General features: G+C 41.6%; 1 protein-coding gene across 5 annotated transcripts in view; it reads right to left on the bottom strand.

The window, feature by feature from the left end:
- Positions 1-17,500, bottom strand: part of LOC128692842 (G-protein coupled receptor GRL101) — a 104,285-nt gene that overhangs the window by 80,083 nt on the left and 6,702 nt on the right. The window lies entirely within an intron of this gene.

Below are 17,500 nucleotides of genomic sequence, written 5' to 3'. Positions count from 1 at the left end.
CAACTTCATCCTGTTCCCTACTTGTATGTCTCTTAACAATAAAAATGCTTTCAAATGAGCTGATGTAGGTAACAGCTCTTAGCTTGCCAATAAAGTTAGGAATCCTTAACCTGTAAATAGCTTGTCAATAAAGCTAGGGATCCTTAACCTTGTCAAACCCTGTGTAAAAGAGAGAGAGAGAGAGAGAAGGAAGGAGAGAGAGAAGGAAGGAGAGAGAGAGAGAGCGAGAGAGCGAGAGAGAGAGAGAGAGAGAGAGAGAGGGAAGGAGAGAGAGAAGGACGGAGAGAGAGAATGAAGGAGAGAGAGAGGGAGGGAGAGAGAGAGAGAGAGAGAAGGAATGAGAGAGAGAATGAAGGAGAGAGAGAAGGAAGGAGAGAGAGAAGGAAGGAGAGAGAGAAGGAAGGAGAGAGAGAAGGAAGGAGAGAGAGAAGGAAGGAGAGAGAGAAGGAAGGAGAGAGAGAAGGAAGGAGGGAGAGAAGGAAGGAGGGAGAGAAGGAAGGAGGGAGAGAAGGAAGGAGGGAGAGAAGGAAGGAGGGAGAAAAGGAAGGAGGGAGAGAAGGAAGGAGGGAGAGAAGGAAGGAGGGAGAGAAGGAAGGAGGGAGAGAAGGAAGGAGGGAGAGAAGGAAGGAGGGAGAGAAGGAAGGAGGGAGAGAAGGAGGGAGATAAGGAAGGAGGGAGATAAGGAAGGAGGGAGAGAAGGAAGGAGGGAGAGAAGGAAGGAGGGAGAGAAGGAAGGAGGGAGAGAAGGAAAGAGGGAGAGAAGGAAAGAGGGAGAGAAGGAAAGAGGGAGAGAAGGAAAGAGGGAGAGAATGAAAGAGGGAGAGAAGGAAAGAGGGAGAGAAGGAAAGAGGGAGAGAAGGAAAGAGGGAGAGAAGGAAAGAGGGAGAGAAGGAAAGAGGGAGAGAAGGAAAGAGGGAGAGAAGGAAGGAGGGAGAGAAGGAAGGAGGGAGAGAAGGAAGGATGGAGAGAAGGAAGGAGGGAGAGAAGGAAGGAGGGAGAGAAGGAAGGAAGGAGTATTAATACTGTCATCTTGTATTATAATTAATTCATTTAGCATACATCAAACACATCTAGAACTAAAGACGCTGTATAATCTCTCTTAATTCTCGGCTTGGTATTAACTACCTGCGTCAAACTTCTAATCTGATATGTTGATGGATAATCCTCTAATTCTAAATTGCGTCCGTAAATACGCAAGCCAGACACGTGCAACAACTGCCTTTCACTGTATTGATTTGCTGATGTACATACTTAATATAAGTTTTCCTCCTTCATGTTTTATAAATGCAATACATATCCTAGGCAGTACACTGGTAGATAAATTTGGAGGGCATCGTATAATATGCCGTAGCAAAGAGGGCAAAGTCATAAGACACAAAGATAGTTTACAGTATGATAGAGCGGAAGCTCATAAGATAATCTAGTGTAGCACAGAAGAGGTCATAAGATATAGTCTACAGTATGATAGAGGGGAAGATCACAAGACACAGTCTACAGTATGATAAACGGGAAGATCACAAGACATAGTCTACGGTATGATAAAGGGGAAAATCACTAGACAGTCTACAGTATGATAAACGGGAAGATCACAAGACAGTCTACAGTGTGATAGAGGGGAAGACCACAAGACAGTCTGTTTGGGAATACACACCATCTACTCACAGCGCCTGACCCTACTTTTTTGTACCCATATTAACCAACTTTAACCCATTTCTTGCACCTGGAAACTCAACATAGGTATTCTTGAACCTGTACGTGATACTTGGCTTGCCTTTACTTCCTCACAGCCTAGCGCATTGTACGTACTATCTTGAGACTGGGAAAATATTTCGAAAGATTCCTCGTGGCTCATCTGTATCTTTAGCTGTCATAGATGTTTCTCCTGAGGGTAATTCTCATTCCATCTTCCATCATTTGCTCTCCTATTTCCTTCTTTTCATTTAGTTTCTCCTCGATTTCGATCCTTTTTTTTCCAAGGCTCTCAATACTATTTTCTATAGATCCTTACAATCCATTTTATTTCTTGCCATTCGGTGTAAACATTACCTTTAAATTCTTCTTTGTGTGTCTAGGTATTCATTTCATCGTTGTGGCTTAGGTGGTAACTCCTTCGGATCCCATCTGAAGGAGCTGAGTTCGATCCCTGAGCAAGCAGAAACGTTGAGCACGTATCTTTGCACCTGTTGCCTCTGGGTTTTAGCCGACTGTTGTGGATCGCATTCTGAGGAAGATGATCAAAGGACCCTAATGGAAATAAGCCAGATTTTCCTTTCGCTCCTCCTTGGTTGTGGTGGGTGGGTTGGTGTGGTGGTAGAGGTGTAGTCTGGTTGCTCTTTATTCGTGTGTCAGGTTGGCTTTAATGCACAGGCAGTGTTGTGTGTGTGTGTGTGTGTGTGTGTGTGTGTGTGTGTGTGTGTGTGTGTGTGTGTGTGTGTGTGTGTGTGTGTATGTGTGTGTGTGTGTGTGTGTTTACCTGTATGTGATTGCAGGGGTCGATTCACAGCTCCTAGTCCCAAGATTACCTCTCAACCTCCACTTAAAGGTCTGGTGGTCTCCCACAGTATCAGAGACTTGACTACCTAAACTGAGAATTATCAGAGAGAGAAGCAACACGCCTTACCTGACTCACTTAGCTATGTATTAACTTAGACAACACGCCCTTGTACCTTTAGTCTCCCTTCCTTATACTCCCTCTTATAACCACTCTCTTTACATCTTACCCTTCCCTCCCCCTTCCCTTGCACTTCCCTGTCACACTCTCTCTCCAATATACATACACCTTCCATTTCCTCCCCCCCCTTACTCTAATCCCTCCCTCTCACCTGCCACCACCTGTCAGTATAATCAATCAACAAGTGGGTTGTGGGATTGATGCTGTCATAATATAACATTTATTTTTAACTGCTACTGCCTTTATATATATATATATATATATATATATATATATATATATATATATATATATATATATATATATATATATATATGTATATATATAAAGGTGATAATATAGCTCTACTGATCTTCAGTTTCCAGGGAAATTATAATTCTTTTAACGTTGCGACAATAAAATGTCACATAAGTTGCACATGTGTCCTTTTACGTAGCATATGTCGGTAATTCTCCCAACATTATCATTATAATTAAAGTCGATACCAAGCTTAAAGAAAAACTAATTAATCCTCAATTTTTCCTATTATTGTGGTCTACCCAAGACTCAATTTCCATTACCAGCAACCACCGTTTAATCACCGGGCCGCTGGCTGCGGATTCAGGGTCAAGCTTCCATCACGTGTTACGGATTTATCGCTTCATAAGTTGCAATACAATACGATCGTATAAATACCTTGCAAAGACTGTGACTTGACATTTACGGGTGGGACTGCTAAAGACGTGAACACTAAAGATGTGATATATGTTTAGAAATTGTTGCTACAGTTCAGCTTAAGTGAAATGCTTCATCAGATATATTGGAAACACGAGACAATATATTATTGTAGTTTACCAGATGAGAGCAATTCCGAACCTGACCGTGTCAGAGGAGGAGTGGAAACCTGATGCAATCACTAGGTCACATCTCGTGAGCTGACCTCAGTATTAATTGTGTAATGAACACCTGACATTGCTCAATAATAACCCACAGAGACAGAAACTCAAGAGAGTAATTGATTTGTATATTTCGACCCCTTTGTGGCATCTGCTGAAGAGGATCCCAGAAGGAGGATCGAAATATACAGATCAATTAATCTTCTGAGTTTCTGTCTCCATGTGGGTTATTAATGAGCATGACACATATCGGTATTACCGAAAGTGCGCTGTACCGAGAAATTAATGAAAAGGACACATGCACAATACTTGGGTAGCTACATTGGCGAAATGTTGCGCCTGCGAAGCAGGCTTCTCCAGTCGAATACAACACTTGGAGACAGTAGAAATAATTTTGAAGTCATCAGTCCTTCAGGGCGAGGGACTGACCACCTCAAAACTACTACATTTACTGTCTCTAAGTATTATATTCGCCTACATTCGACTGAAGAAGCCTGCAGCGCAGGCGAAGCATTTCAGCAGTAAAGGTACCCAAGTGTTGCACATGTGTCTTACTTATCAGCTCCTCAGTGTATTACTGTAAGAATGTACACGTATAACGGCAGACAGTTTATGTAAATGGACACACATGCAATATTAGGATGTACGTACATTTGGGCGATGTATCACTGCGGGAGGTTCATGAACCCTCAGTGTACATGTGTACGTTTGTGTATGTGTGTGAAGATAGTTCTTTCTGCAGGATATTTACAATGAGATGTGGATATGTCAGCGTACATACATTCAGAGGTGTATGTCTCAGTATATATACACCGAGAGGTGTATGCCTCACAGTGTACATACATTCAGAGGTGTATGCCTCACAGTGTACATACACTCAGAGGTGTATGTCTCACAGTGTATATACACTGAGAGCTTCCTTTAATCTCTATTTGAGGGAAAAAAGTATATCATGACTGGTGAAGAGGTTGCATGCAACCTTAATGATCCTCGTGTAATAGATAAGCTTTAAATCCCATAAATCACACTAGCTACCTACTGAGGGTGCCGAGTCCCACTGTGGGTGAAACATCGTAAAATGAAGGTTTTCCCCTGCTTAAAGTGTGGAAATTTAATCACCACTGCTGAAGCCTCCTCGACCTGCTGCTGCCTACCTCAAGGATGGAAACAGCTACCACTACTGAAGCCCTGCTGCTGCCACTGCAAGGGTTGCAAGTTGATAATTGCAACGCCGAGGCTCTTAATAGGAAGATTTAATTAGACTGAGCTACAATACGTGCTCCTCGTGATCATTGTCACACACAACCTCACCATCACCCGTCACACACAACATCTCTCAATTACATAACTCCGGGTTATGTTCTACAACTTAGTTTAAATTACAGAATTTGAGATTTATTTTATCTCCCATAATTTCTATATTTGTAAGGCGTTCTAATAAAAAAGCAAGTCAAAATATAGTGACAGTTGTATAAATGGAGTTGAGACTGCATTTGTTATAAGGTAAATTAAGACCCTCACGATTACGCACTCTAAGATAATGAATTTCTAGCCAAAATATTATTTATGGTGGGACGCATGCAATACTCTTTAAAAAACGTAAATTAAAATAATAATCAAGACTGCTTTTACAATAGCATTTTAAGGTAAAAAAAATGAGAGGCTATTAGAACGGAGGCACGCATAACGTCGCTGATAAAGCCTCCTCAACGTAGCCCATGCTGATCTGAGCGCTTATTGCCAAAGCTGACTCTACCGAGTGAAGAGCAAGGAATACAAGTGGAGTTTGAACGTATGGCAAGTGAGTGATAAAAATCACAGGCCCGTACATTTTTAGGACCCATTCGCCATGGGTTCAAATCCCACCCGTTCCGTGATTTGTTTGAAATCGTGTTATTACGATTTCGCGAGTCAATACGCTGGTTATGTACAGGGTGATGAGGAGCTGCTTCAACGCAGCAGGTCGTTGCTCTCTCAGTTGCTCCCTGCACCCTGTATGGAGTGCTGATAAGTTAGGTAAGGTTTGTCAGGAAACAGGGCCAGTGTTTCATGACGCGGGTCTTTGTCATATGATGACCCCGCAGTTGGAGTTTTTGGTCATTGACCAAGGTCTCCCACTGACTCACCTCTCCACTGTTTTAACAAATATGATAAGTATATATTGAAGTGCTGATGAGACAAGGAAAGATTGGGGATCACTGGGTGGGTTACGTGTTTACTTAATTCTAACACTTACCTTTCCATTCTACCTTCTTCTCTACCTCTCAGTTCGTCTCTCATCTCCATTCTCTTAACTCGCCTGTCATTCTATTCTTTTTCCACCCCCTCCCAATTAGTCATCCCTTCCATTATCCGTTTCTCCTAATACGTTTTTAACCTTTCTATTCTCTATTCCCTTTCAAAATTTAGTTTTGTCATCCTTGATCCACAAAAGTATTTAGTTCACCTTCCCATCCATCGTTTGTCTCCTCAGCCTTCCAAAGGCGCCATAATTAATGGATCTACCAGACTCTCTTGAAACCTCTTCGATGACTCACCTAAAGAGCTTTTACTCCATTCTTAATTGATTTCCTCCAGTTAACTGAACGCCTATACAATGCAAACGACCCACGTTCTCATCAGTGTCTTAACTGTCCTCCCTCCTTAACCTACCACCTCCAGCATCTTTCCCTGACCTTCACTACCACCACCTTTTTCCCTTACTTCCCCTCCTCTATCTCCCTCCCGCACCTTTAACACCACTGCTGTCACTAAAGACTTGGATGCCTTCAAGACCTCCATCCAATTAATTTAAGACTTTTCTCCGTTATTTAATTAGGGTTAATCTGGCTTAATTTAGATTCGAGAACTTGTATCGCACTCAGCAACATTTACACATTTCAAGAGCTCGATTACACATTTCAGTAGTTTGTTTACGCATTGCAATGGCTCGTTTATCCATTTCAGAAGCTCGGTTACACATTTCAGCAGCTCGTTTACACATTTCAGCAGCTCGTTTACACATTTCAGCAGCTCGTTTACCCATCTCGGTAGCTCGTTTACACATCTTGGTAGCTCCTTTACACATTTCATCAGCTCGTTCAAACATTTCAGTAATTCTTTTACACATCTCAGTAGCTCGTTTACACATCTTAGCAGCTCGTTTACGGCAGATGGCGGTATTTGGTGACTGAATTTAAAAAACGCATAGCCTCAGTCGTTTGTTTCAGGAATTCATCTGTTTTCAGCGACACACCGGATGCTAACTATATCATCAAACTCAATCCAGCACTTGGAATATTGAAACACCAATCTCAAAACAGTTCCACATGCATTCAATAAAAAAATTGCCGATAGCCTTTTCCACTGTTAACATTGGCTTCGCTCTTTTTTTTTTTTTTTTTTTTTTTTTTTTACATCTGGCCTTTCCATCCGAGCCAAGGTCACCCAAAGACAAAAAAAAAAAATTCACCATCACTCATTCTGTCGTTTCAGAAGTGCTAGAGCATCACCATCCAGTCAGCCACCGACGTGGGGCATTCTCACCTATCAAAGTGCGGTTTATATACCTCCCAAATAGAGAACTTCTTCACTGATATTACCAGGCTCGCACTACAACAGTACGATAAATCCTTTCCATCACCACCTCAAAAAAATACTTGCACTTAGGTCTTACACGTTCTCAAGTCTGCTGGATGCTCAAGCCCCTACCATGTAAAATCTTCATCGTACTATTCTTCAATCCATTCATTGGAGGTCCCGCTACATATTTCCACCCATCCCATGTCAACAAAAAATTAATCACAAACTTTTATCTGACATATGTCGGGCCCGTCTTGTATGCAGCAGCAGCATGGAACCCCCACCTGCCACAGCACATCAAGGGACTGGAGAAGTGCAAAGGCTTGCAACTCGCCCCTTCCTCTGTGAGTGACCAAACCATCTTAGCAACCCCTAGATTATACCTTCGGAGAGCCGCGCTGTTTTCTAATTTCTTCGCTCCGTGTATTCTCTGCTTCCACACCACACACTGATGCCCAATACGACCTTTGCCTTGGCTCCATTATTATTATTATAATAAAAAAGAAGCGCTAAGCCACAAGGGCTATACAGCACTGCAGGGTAGGGAAGGAAGCGAGGGTATTGGATGGCAGAAGGGAGGAGGGATGATCAGGTTACAGAAAACAGCGGGGCAGGGGGTAGAGGGTAGCAAGAGATTGAAGTAGAAAGGGCTGAAGGTATCAGAATTTGTGAAGTCTGTTGTCAAAAAGTCAGCGAGAGAGTCCGGATGAAAGGTGGGTCCATCAGCGAGAAGGGAAGGTAAAGAGAGAGCAGCGGAGCGAAGACGACGACGGAGGTAAATTCTGCGTGCTCGTTGATAAAGTGGGCAGTCCAACAGAATGTGGCTGACTGATAATGGAGTTTGGCAATTCTCACAGAGAGGAGCAGGGCGCCTCTCCATGAGATATCCATGAGTAAGACGAGTATGGCCAATGCGAAGACGGGAGAGAGTAGTCTCCCAACCTCGACACTGGTGATAAGAAGACGGCCAGTAACCTATACTCGGTTTAATAGATTGAGGTTTGTTGCCGAGCATAGTAGACCAACGTTGTTGCCAACGGGTGTGAAGGTGGGAAGATATTGCAGCAAAATAGTCCGTAAATGGAATACCTCTATATGAAACTGGTAGGTCATGTACTGCTGACCGCGCAGCAGTGTCTGCCTGTTCATTGCCCTGTACGTCAACATGACCAAGGACCCAACAAAAAACAATATCTTTATGCTTGATAAAGATGCGGCGTAGCCAAAGTTGGATACGGAGGACTAAGGGGTGAGGTGTATCAAATTTCTGTATAGCCTGTAAAGCACTAAGGGAGTCTGAGACAACCACAAATGATGACACAGGCATAGATGCAATACGGATAAGTGCTGCAAGGATGGCATACAATTCAGCAGAAAAAATACTAGCCGAAGATAGTAAATGCCCTCGTACGACGCTGTCCGGAAACACTGCTGCGAATCCTACGCCGTCAGAAGACTTTGCCTTGGCTCCAGCCTCCTCCTCCTCCCTACAACATTCAAAGATCATGCCTGATGCCTCACACCTATACAAAGGGTTAGTACTACCTCCTCCCGTTTTTTGACATCCATTGACAAACTTTTCTTTCAACAGATTCGCTAATATTCTTAATGTCTTTTTCGTTATCTGTGATTTACCTTAATCTTCATAGATACATCTGACTTTTAATCTTTCATTACCTAATATTTGTTTTTTTCTATATTTACTTTCTCATTATTTTTCTTACACATCCAAATTCCTCTACTAATTTCTGCAGCTTCTCTTCTTAATCTCCCAGTGGTACTGTCATCATCAAACTACAACTGTGACAACTCTCATACCAGCAGGAGTGTATGTACACCAGAATATTTCAACAAATAAGGGATTAACTCAAATTTAATACTATTTTTAAAATAATCAATAAGAGAAAACGGTGAGCTGGGTCGCCAGACTGCACCACTGTCTGGATAACTGCAAGTGTCGCCGTCTTATTGTCTGTAATTTCTCAGCACAAATGCCAAGATTTTTTCACTGGAGAACAACAGCGCTCCTCACATCTTGGGAAAATAATACTTATCTATTTTTTATTTACATTTGCAAACGTAACACAAAGGTGTAATAATCCCTAGTCAACTGCATATAAATCGACATGGAGGTAAAAAACAAAAGATAAGAAAATAAAGACGAAATGGAATATGTGCGGAAAACTGTCTCCATTATTGATGATGCCCCTCCCCCCCAAAAAAATAATATCCGTATCATTAATTTCAATGCTAGAAGCGACCTAACATTTAATAAAGTTAATGTAAAGTGATTTGAAGAAACACTCATAACTGATTTGATAAGTCATCCATTCAACATGGTGACAACATGACATGGCTGAACCCTGGTTCTACCAGGACGCCCCGGTTAATATGGGAGAGCCTGGCTACATCACCTGCAGTTAAAACTATCTTGACATAAATTATTTCGTTATATATGAGTAAGGCGCAGCAATGAAATTAATGATACAGATATTAGTGTTCTGGAAATTATCAAAATTGGAGACAAAATTCCGCACATATTCCATTTCATCTTAATTTTCAGCTTGATCATTCAGCAGATTAACAGCAGTAAACAATAACATCAGCCCACAAGTATAAATAAAGAGAGTGGTAACAATGAATCATTTTATTACTAAACTTTAAATGAAATATTACAGCGAAACGGTTCTTTACTACCAGTATCTTTATTTTCAACAATAAACACTGCTGACACGAAATCACAATTAACCACCATTCCCAGAAACTCATAACACAAAAAACGTCAGCTCATGATTTTTCTCGCGAGAAGTTGGAGGGCGCTGTACAAGATGCAGACAGAGCTCCTGTTCCTTTACTACTTTTTGGTATAAACAAAGGAAAACATTTCTTCATAATATCTGGCTGAGCATTTCAAAGGGAACGGGTGTAATGAGTGGCGAAGGGCTGTTGATCCAATGAATTGAAGGTAGCTTGTCCTTTCTTAACGATTGCCTTAGTCTATTCTAGATAGCAGATAGTCCTCAGTAGTCAAAAAATTCAAAATTCAAATTTTTATTTCTTTGCAAATGTGTGACTTACATTTTATAAAAGGAAGCCACTCTACATGCCTGAGCATTTCGGTCGTAGACAGCCCTCGGAAAACAGCGTCTTGTGGACTTTCAAAGTTCCCTGCGATCTGCCTTCCCCATAGATTCCCATCACAACAGGGACAGCCATTGGAGGCAACGAACCCACAATGCATGATAAAGATACGTGGAACAGCATAAGCCTTTATTCATGATTAAGACACGTGCAACAGTTAGGCATCTTTACTGTTGAAACGTTTCACCTACACGATAAGCTTCAGTCAAATACAGAGTATAGGCTGAAGCCAGCAGAAGTGACTAGGTAAAGATGATGTAATCAGTCCATGAACTTTGTAGAAATAGATGGAGGTTGTCAGTCCCTCAGCTTGGAGAAAAGTTCAGCTCCACGTGTTCACCCACGCCCACACACATGTTCACCCCTACGCGTTCACCCACGCACACACGTGTTCGCCCACGCGAACACGTTATACAATATTGTGGGCGTGCAAGCAGCCACTCATAGACCATAGCCTCAAGCCACAGCGAAACATATTGCGACTAAAAGAAAGTTTAACTTGAGGAAAGTCGCAGCTCACGAAGGCTCAAGGGAAAGCTGACTTGAATACTGAGAGAGAGAGAGAGAGAGAGAGAGAACACTTGTGTGGACACCAAGAACGAATGGTTAGTGTGTGTGTGTGTGTGTGTGTGTGTGTGTGTGTGTGTGTGTGTGTGTGTGTGTGTGTGTGTGTGTGTGTGTGTGTGTGTGTGTGTGTGTGTGTGTGTGCTCGCCTAGTTGTACTCACCTAGTTGAGGTTGCAGGGGTCGAGTCCTAGCTTCTGGCCCCGCCTCTTCACTGGTCGCTACTAGGTCACTCTCCCTGAACCGTGAGCTTTATCATACCTCTGCTTAAAGCTATGTATGGATCCTGCCTCCACTACATCGCTTCCCAAACTATTCCACTTCCTGACTACTCTGTGGCTGAAGAAATACTTCCTAACATCCCTGTGATTCATCTGTGTCTTCAACTTCCAACTGTGTCCCCTTGTTGCTGTGTCCCATCTCTGGAACATCCTTTGTCCACCTTGTCAATTCCTCTCAGTATTTTGTATGTCGTTATCATGTCCCCCCTATCTCTCCTGTCCTCCAGTGTCGTCAGGTCGATTTCCCTTAACCTCTCCTCATAGGACATACCCCTTAGCTCTGGGACTAGTCTTGTTGCAAACCTTTGCACTTTCTCTAGTTTCTTTACGTGCTTGGCTAGGTGTGGGTTCCAAACTGGTGCTGCATACTCCAATATGGGCCTAACGTACACGATTCCTTATTAAGATGTTGGAATGCTGTTCTGAGGTTTGCTAGGCGCCCATATACTGCAGCAGTTATTTGGTTGATGTGCGCTTCAGGAGATGTGCCTGGTGTTACACTCACCCCAAGATCTTTTTCCTTGAGTGAGGTTTGTAGTCTCTGACCCCCTAGACTGTACTCCGTCTGCGGTCTTCTTTGCCTTTCCCCAATCTTCATGACTTTGCACTTGGTGGGGTTGAACTCCAGGAGCCAATTGCTGGACCAGGTCTGCAGCCTGTCCAGATCCCTTTGTAGTTCTGCCTGGTCTTCGATCGAATGAATTCTTCTCATCAACTTCACGTCATCTGCAAACAGGGACACTTCGGAGTCTATTCCTTTCGTCATGTTGTTCACAAATACCAGAAACAGCACTGGTCCTAGGACTGACCCCTGTGGGACCCCGCTGGTCACTGGCGCCCACTCTGACACCTCGCCACGTACCGTGACTCGCTGCTGTCTTCCTGACAAGTATTCCCTGATCCGTTGTAGTGTGTGTGTGTGTGTGTGTGTGTGTGTGTGTGTGTGTGTGTGTGTGTGTGTGTGTGTGTGTGTGTGTGTGTGTGTGTGTGTGTGTGTCTGTGTGTGTGTGTGTCTGTGTGTGTGTGTGTGTGTGTGTGTCTGTGTGTCTGTGTCTGTGTGTCTGTGTGTCTGTGTGTCTGTGTGTCTGTGTGCGCGCGCGCGCGACACCTACACCTTCCGGCAAGTCACTCCACAAAACACGTCCCTTAATCTATTTTACATCATATATTCTGCAAACTGTGACCTCTTGCCCTCCCACTTGCTAGTTTAAAGAAGCTATCTTAGTAATGTCTCATAATTTCTCATGAGCATTGATATAGTTTACATGCATAAGAAAACGCTACACCCAAATGGGTCACAAAAACCGGTTATCGTAACCGTCATGATTTACAGCGATAACCCTTCAAGAAGCTTAATATGATGATTGTGAACCTCTTGATCTAAGGAACTGGAGCTATCCTCTCCTCATAACGAATCGAATCATTTCCCACTAGCCTGGCTGCTTGAGCCCTAGGGTTTTTGAGCTTCCTTTTGAACGCATAAAGGCAAACCTAGTGTATCTTCTGTCTCTCTTAGTAACTCAATTTTTGTAATTCTGGAATCCAATTTGCTCTGTGTATCTAAAATGGAATCATTTTACGTGTTTTTTAATGTGAGTTCCATAAATCGGTTGCATTGTTTCAATTTATGTGTTCCATACAACCCTTGTATCCTGTATTCACCTTGAGTATATGTTTATATATATTTTTAAATGTGTTCCATGCAACAGTTGTTTGTGAGGTGACGGTCAACCTGTTGTATTCTCTCTAAACAGTGAGTTCTGTAACCTTGTTTCCAATTTCTTTAAAATATCTTCATCTATATATTCTAAGATTATATTGAAATGCATTTGATAATTAATGGCGTATTATTTATTTAATGTTATTGTGGCATGTAAAGAGTACGTAACCTTTATTCGGCGCATGTACACACCCTCATTTACAGGCTCCAACCAGCGAACCAGGTAACTAAGAGTTGACGATGTGGCCCCGTCGTTCAACTAGTAACAAGGTTCCAGCCAATAATAAGATGGTTTTGGCAATCGCAGAGGTTATGTGGGTACCACTCTCCTGTCTGCCCTTGTCATTCCCATTCTAGAGCTGGTTGAAGCACGGTCTGCTCTCTTGTGGCTTCTATTCTGCTTTGCTTACCGTGGAGTGCACTAATACCTATCACTGTACATAGTGTATATAGTGTACATATTGCTGTTCTAAACTGGTGAAGGATAATATAAGTCAAAACTTTTCTGCTGTGTTTATTTTGCTCCCTTTACACCCAGGATAACAGGCCATTTGGACTCCTGGGTTGTAATAGTTATATTAGCTATATTTATTGTCTGGTGCATTTTTCACTACCCACGTTCCTAATCCACCACCCACGTTCCTAACCTACCACCCACTACCTAATCCACCACCCACTTAATTCACCACCCACTACCTAATCCACCACCCACGTTCCTAACCTACCACCCACTACCTAATCCACCACCCACTTAATTAACCACCCACGTTCCTAATCCACCACCCACTACCTAATCCACCACCCACGTTCCTAATCCACTACCTAATCCACCACCCACGTTCCTAATCCACCACACATGTTCTTAACCCACCACTCGTGTATACCTAACCCCACAACCTACACACCAACCTCACGGGAAATGTGTACCAGTGCTCTCCATGTCTACTTGTGATTCCGCTCACCAACTAGCCGTCTTAACCCCGACCCCCCACACACACGCCCACATACACGCCCTCACCCACACATGCGCCCACACACATGCGCCCCACCCCCACACACAAAGGGGTCGGCATCACTAATCCTCACGTGTGCGCAGGTAGCTTATGCAAAGCTAGAAGACATGTACATAGACTTCTCAGAAGTGAAGGACCTTCAATCAGATCAATATTCGCCTCAATGAATCTTGGACTCAACACATCGACTCCAGGCTGAGGGACTGATTACCTCAAACTCCTCATCTTCCATCTTTCTCTGCAATGGGCTGAAGAAGCCACTTGCTAGCGAAACGTTTCCAGTATAAAGATACCCAAATGTTGCTCGAGTGTCTCACTTATCAACTTGTTTGTTGTCTAGACCATTTATTCACACACTGCCAACAGTAATGCTGTACAGAGCTTAAGAAAAATGTTCTGCATAAAGCGAAACTTTGTCACATTGAAAATTTGTCATACACTTATGCCCCTTCTTCATGGGGGTATGACACTATTAAACCAACAACCTACTAGGATCAGCATATGACCCAATACTGATGGAGCAATCACATCAACTTCAGGCTGAGGGATTGATTACCTCAAATTCCTTCTGATCTTCAACCGTTCTTCCCTTGTATTGGACTGAGGAAGCCACTGGCTGGCGAAATGTTTCCACAGTAAAGACTATCCAAGTGTGCACAAGTATCTAAATTCATCAACTCGTCAGTTTTCTGAACTGCTCGTCTACACCGTCCCAGTATTGTTTATAATATATAAAAAAATGCCAGATTGAAAAAATAACTGTGAAAACGTGTGCTGGTGAGGCAAAAATCTTATATAAAGTAAAAAAAAAAGCTCAATATGACTGTAAAACTCCTCACAAAAAAATGTATGAAACTGTGTTCTTGGAAAATGGAGACTCCGGTTTCGTATGTACGGTTTCGTATGTAACGTGGCATGTGGTGACGGGGGAAAAAACTCTTGATGTTGTTGTGAATTTATTCCTATAACTCTACTGTGAATTTATTCATATATCTCAATTTTGAATTTATTCAAAGAACTCAATTTCGTATTTATCCACATAACTTTCTTCAGAAAGCACATTTACGGGAGGAATTAATTATTTTCTGTGAGAAGCGCTAAACCTGTATGGAATTTTTTATAATACTGCATTAGAATTATATTTATGGGGAAACACTAAACCGGAAGGATCATAAAACGTCTACTGCATTAGAAGTACATATAGGGAAATGAGATTACACTCACACGAGGCTGCTAACACGCGGATATTAGCCATAAATCCCGCTGGGAATCGAACCCGCTTCCTTTTGATTGTACGACGGTTATTCTAACCACTAAGATTGGTTTTATTTAGAAACCGGTGGCATATCCCTACTGGGTATCAATGCTTAAACAACCGCTAGCTCATTGACATTGTATACTCATGGATAAACAACAGCTAGCTTAGACATTGTATACTCATGGATAAACAACAGCTACCTTACTGATGCTGTATAACCCTTGTGGTTTAGCGGTTCTTTTTGATTATAATAATAATAATACCTTACTGATACTGTATACTCATGGATAAACAACAGCTAGCTTATTGACATTGTATACTCATGGATAAACAACAGCTAGCTTAAAGACATTGTATACTCATGGATAAACAACAGCTACCTTACTGATACTGTATACTCATGGATAAACAACAGCTAGCTTAATGACATTGTATACTCATGGATAAACAACAGCTAGCTTAAAGACATTGTATACTCATGGATAAACAACAGCTACCTTACTGATACTGTATACTCATGGATAAACAACAGCTAGCTTATTGACACTGTATACTCATGGATAAACAACAGCTAGCTTATTGACACTGTATACTCGTGGTTAAACAACAGCTATCTTCCTGACAATGTATATTCATGGTTATACAACCGCTAGCATATTAGAGATAGGTTTTAAAACTATTTTAAAAGTGGAAGTAATGTGTGCCCTGAGAAAAGAACTCAGTAAGTGTAGAGGGACCCTGACTCTTCAACTTTTATGCATAAGAGGAATTACCAACAAATCCTTGGCTGTCTTCAAGTGGGAACTCGAAAAATTTCTCGAATCAGTTTCACATCAGCCAGCTGTGGTGCATACGTTAAAATGTAGGCAACGGCACCAGCAAACTGGAGGCTTTGTCTAGGACCGTGCGACCAGGCCGTGCCCCTTGGAAGCTACTGTAAGTAATCTATAGGTAATCCACTTTATTTTCTAATTCTTGAATTCTTAGTTAAACCCTATCCAATTCACTGAATGACTTTGCTTCTGAAGACGGTTTATACCGAAAGGCCTCAAGCTCTAGTTTCTACCCCCTCCTGTGGTTTACTTGCCTATACTTATTTGTGATTTTTACGATATAGGTAAATAGGTAAAATTGATCAATTAGAAAGAATTCATTTAAAATTAAGTCCTTTCTAAAAAAAATTCTTATTCATTTAAAGATATATTTTTCATTTATGTAATATAAAAATTAATGATTCTGTACCAAAAGAACCTTAGGAAACTTACCTAACCTTACTATAACTAGTGCAGTTTAATTTAACCTAATCCAACTAATTATATTTTAGATATGTTTACAATAATTTAATAATAAACAAACACAATGAAATATATTTTTTCGTTAGATTCAGAATGATTTTTGCGAAATTATTGCGTATACAAATTTTAGCTTGCCTTATTCGGCAAGAAGAGCGTTGCAATTTAAGCCAAAATAGCAAGTTTTACCTATTCGGAACGACATATTATATATATATATATATATATATATATATATATATATATATATATATATATATATATATATATATATATATATAGATATATATATATAAACATACATGCATACACTCCTACGAACATACATAAATACAGACATACATTGTTTCCGATGGCCTTACCGCCTTTTTTTCAATGTAACTTAAATGTATTTTTTGGAGCACGAATTATACCAGTATCACCATTCCACAACGATGCACTGTGCGTATATAAATAACATTCATTTTTGCTTGAATGTCTCGCCTATTTCTGTGTGTGCGTGTGTGTGTGCGCGCGCGCGCGCGCGTGTGTGTGTGTGTGTGTGTGTGTGTGTGTGTGTGTGTGTGTGTGTGTGTGTGTGTGTGTGTGTGTGTGTGTGTGTGTGTTTTAGTTAGTTACCATTTGGTCCTAGGCACATGTCGATTAGACACTAGGCCTGTTGTATGTGCATGCATGTGTGTGTGTGTGTATTATTATTATCAAAAAGAAGCGCTAAGCCACAAGGACTATACAGCGTGTGTGTGTGTAGAGACGAAGAGAAAGACCGAGAGGAGGAAGACAGTGTAAGGCGATCGGTGAGAATTATTATTGTTATATTATGGGAACAGCACAAAACCCGTAAGGGCTATACTGCTCCTGGGAAGGGGGGAATGGTAGACAATACGAGGGATGATCCGAGAAAGATGGTTGGTAAGAGGAGTGTGGGGTGTAGGAGAGGAAATGACGAGTCTATATACGTCACTTGACAGGTATTGACGTTGGGGAGCTAGGATTTCCCGTTTTTTCTCTTCCTTTCACTGTAAATATTCCAGCTGTATGCATTTATTTTTACCGTGAATATCCCTTGAAACACAAGACGCCTCTCACATTTTCCTAAAATACCTCATATTTCAGGAATAACAAGCC

The sequence above is a fragment of the Cherax quadricarinatus genome, chromosome 38 (assembly GCF_038502225.1).
Source record: "Cherax quadricarinatus isolate ZL_2023a chromosome 38, ASM3850222v1, whole genome shotgun sequence".
Classification (NCBI taxonomy): Eukaryota; Metazoa; Arthropoda; class Malacostraca; order Decapoda; family Parastacidae; genus Cherax; species Cherax quadricarinatus.
This window is presented reverse-complemented; position numbering and strand designations above follow the sequence as displayed.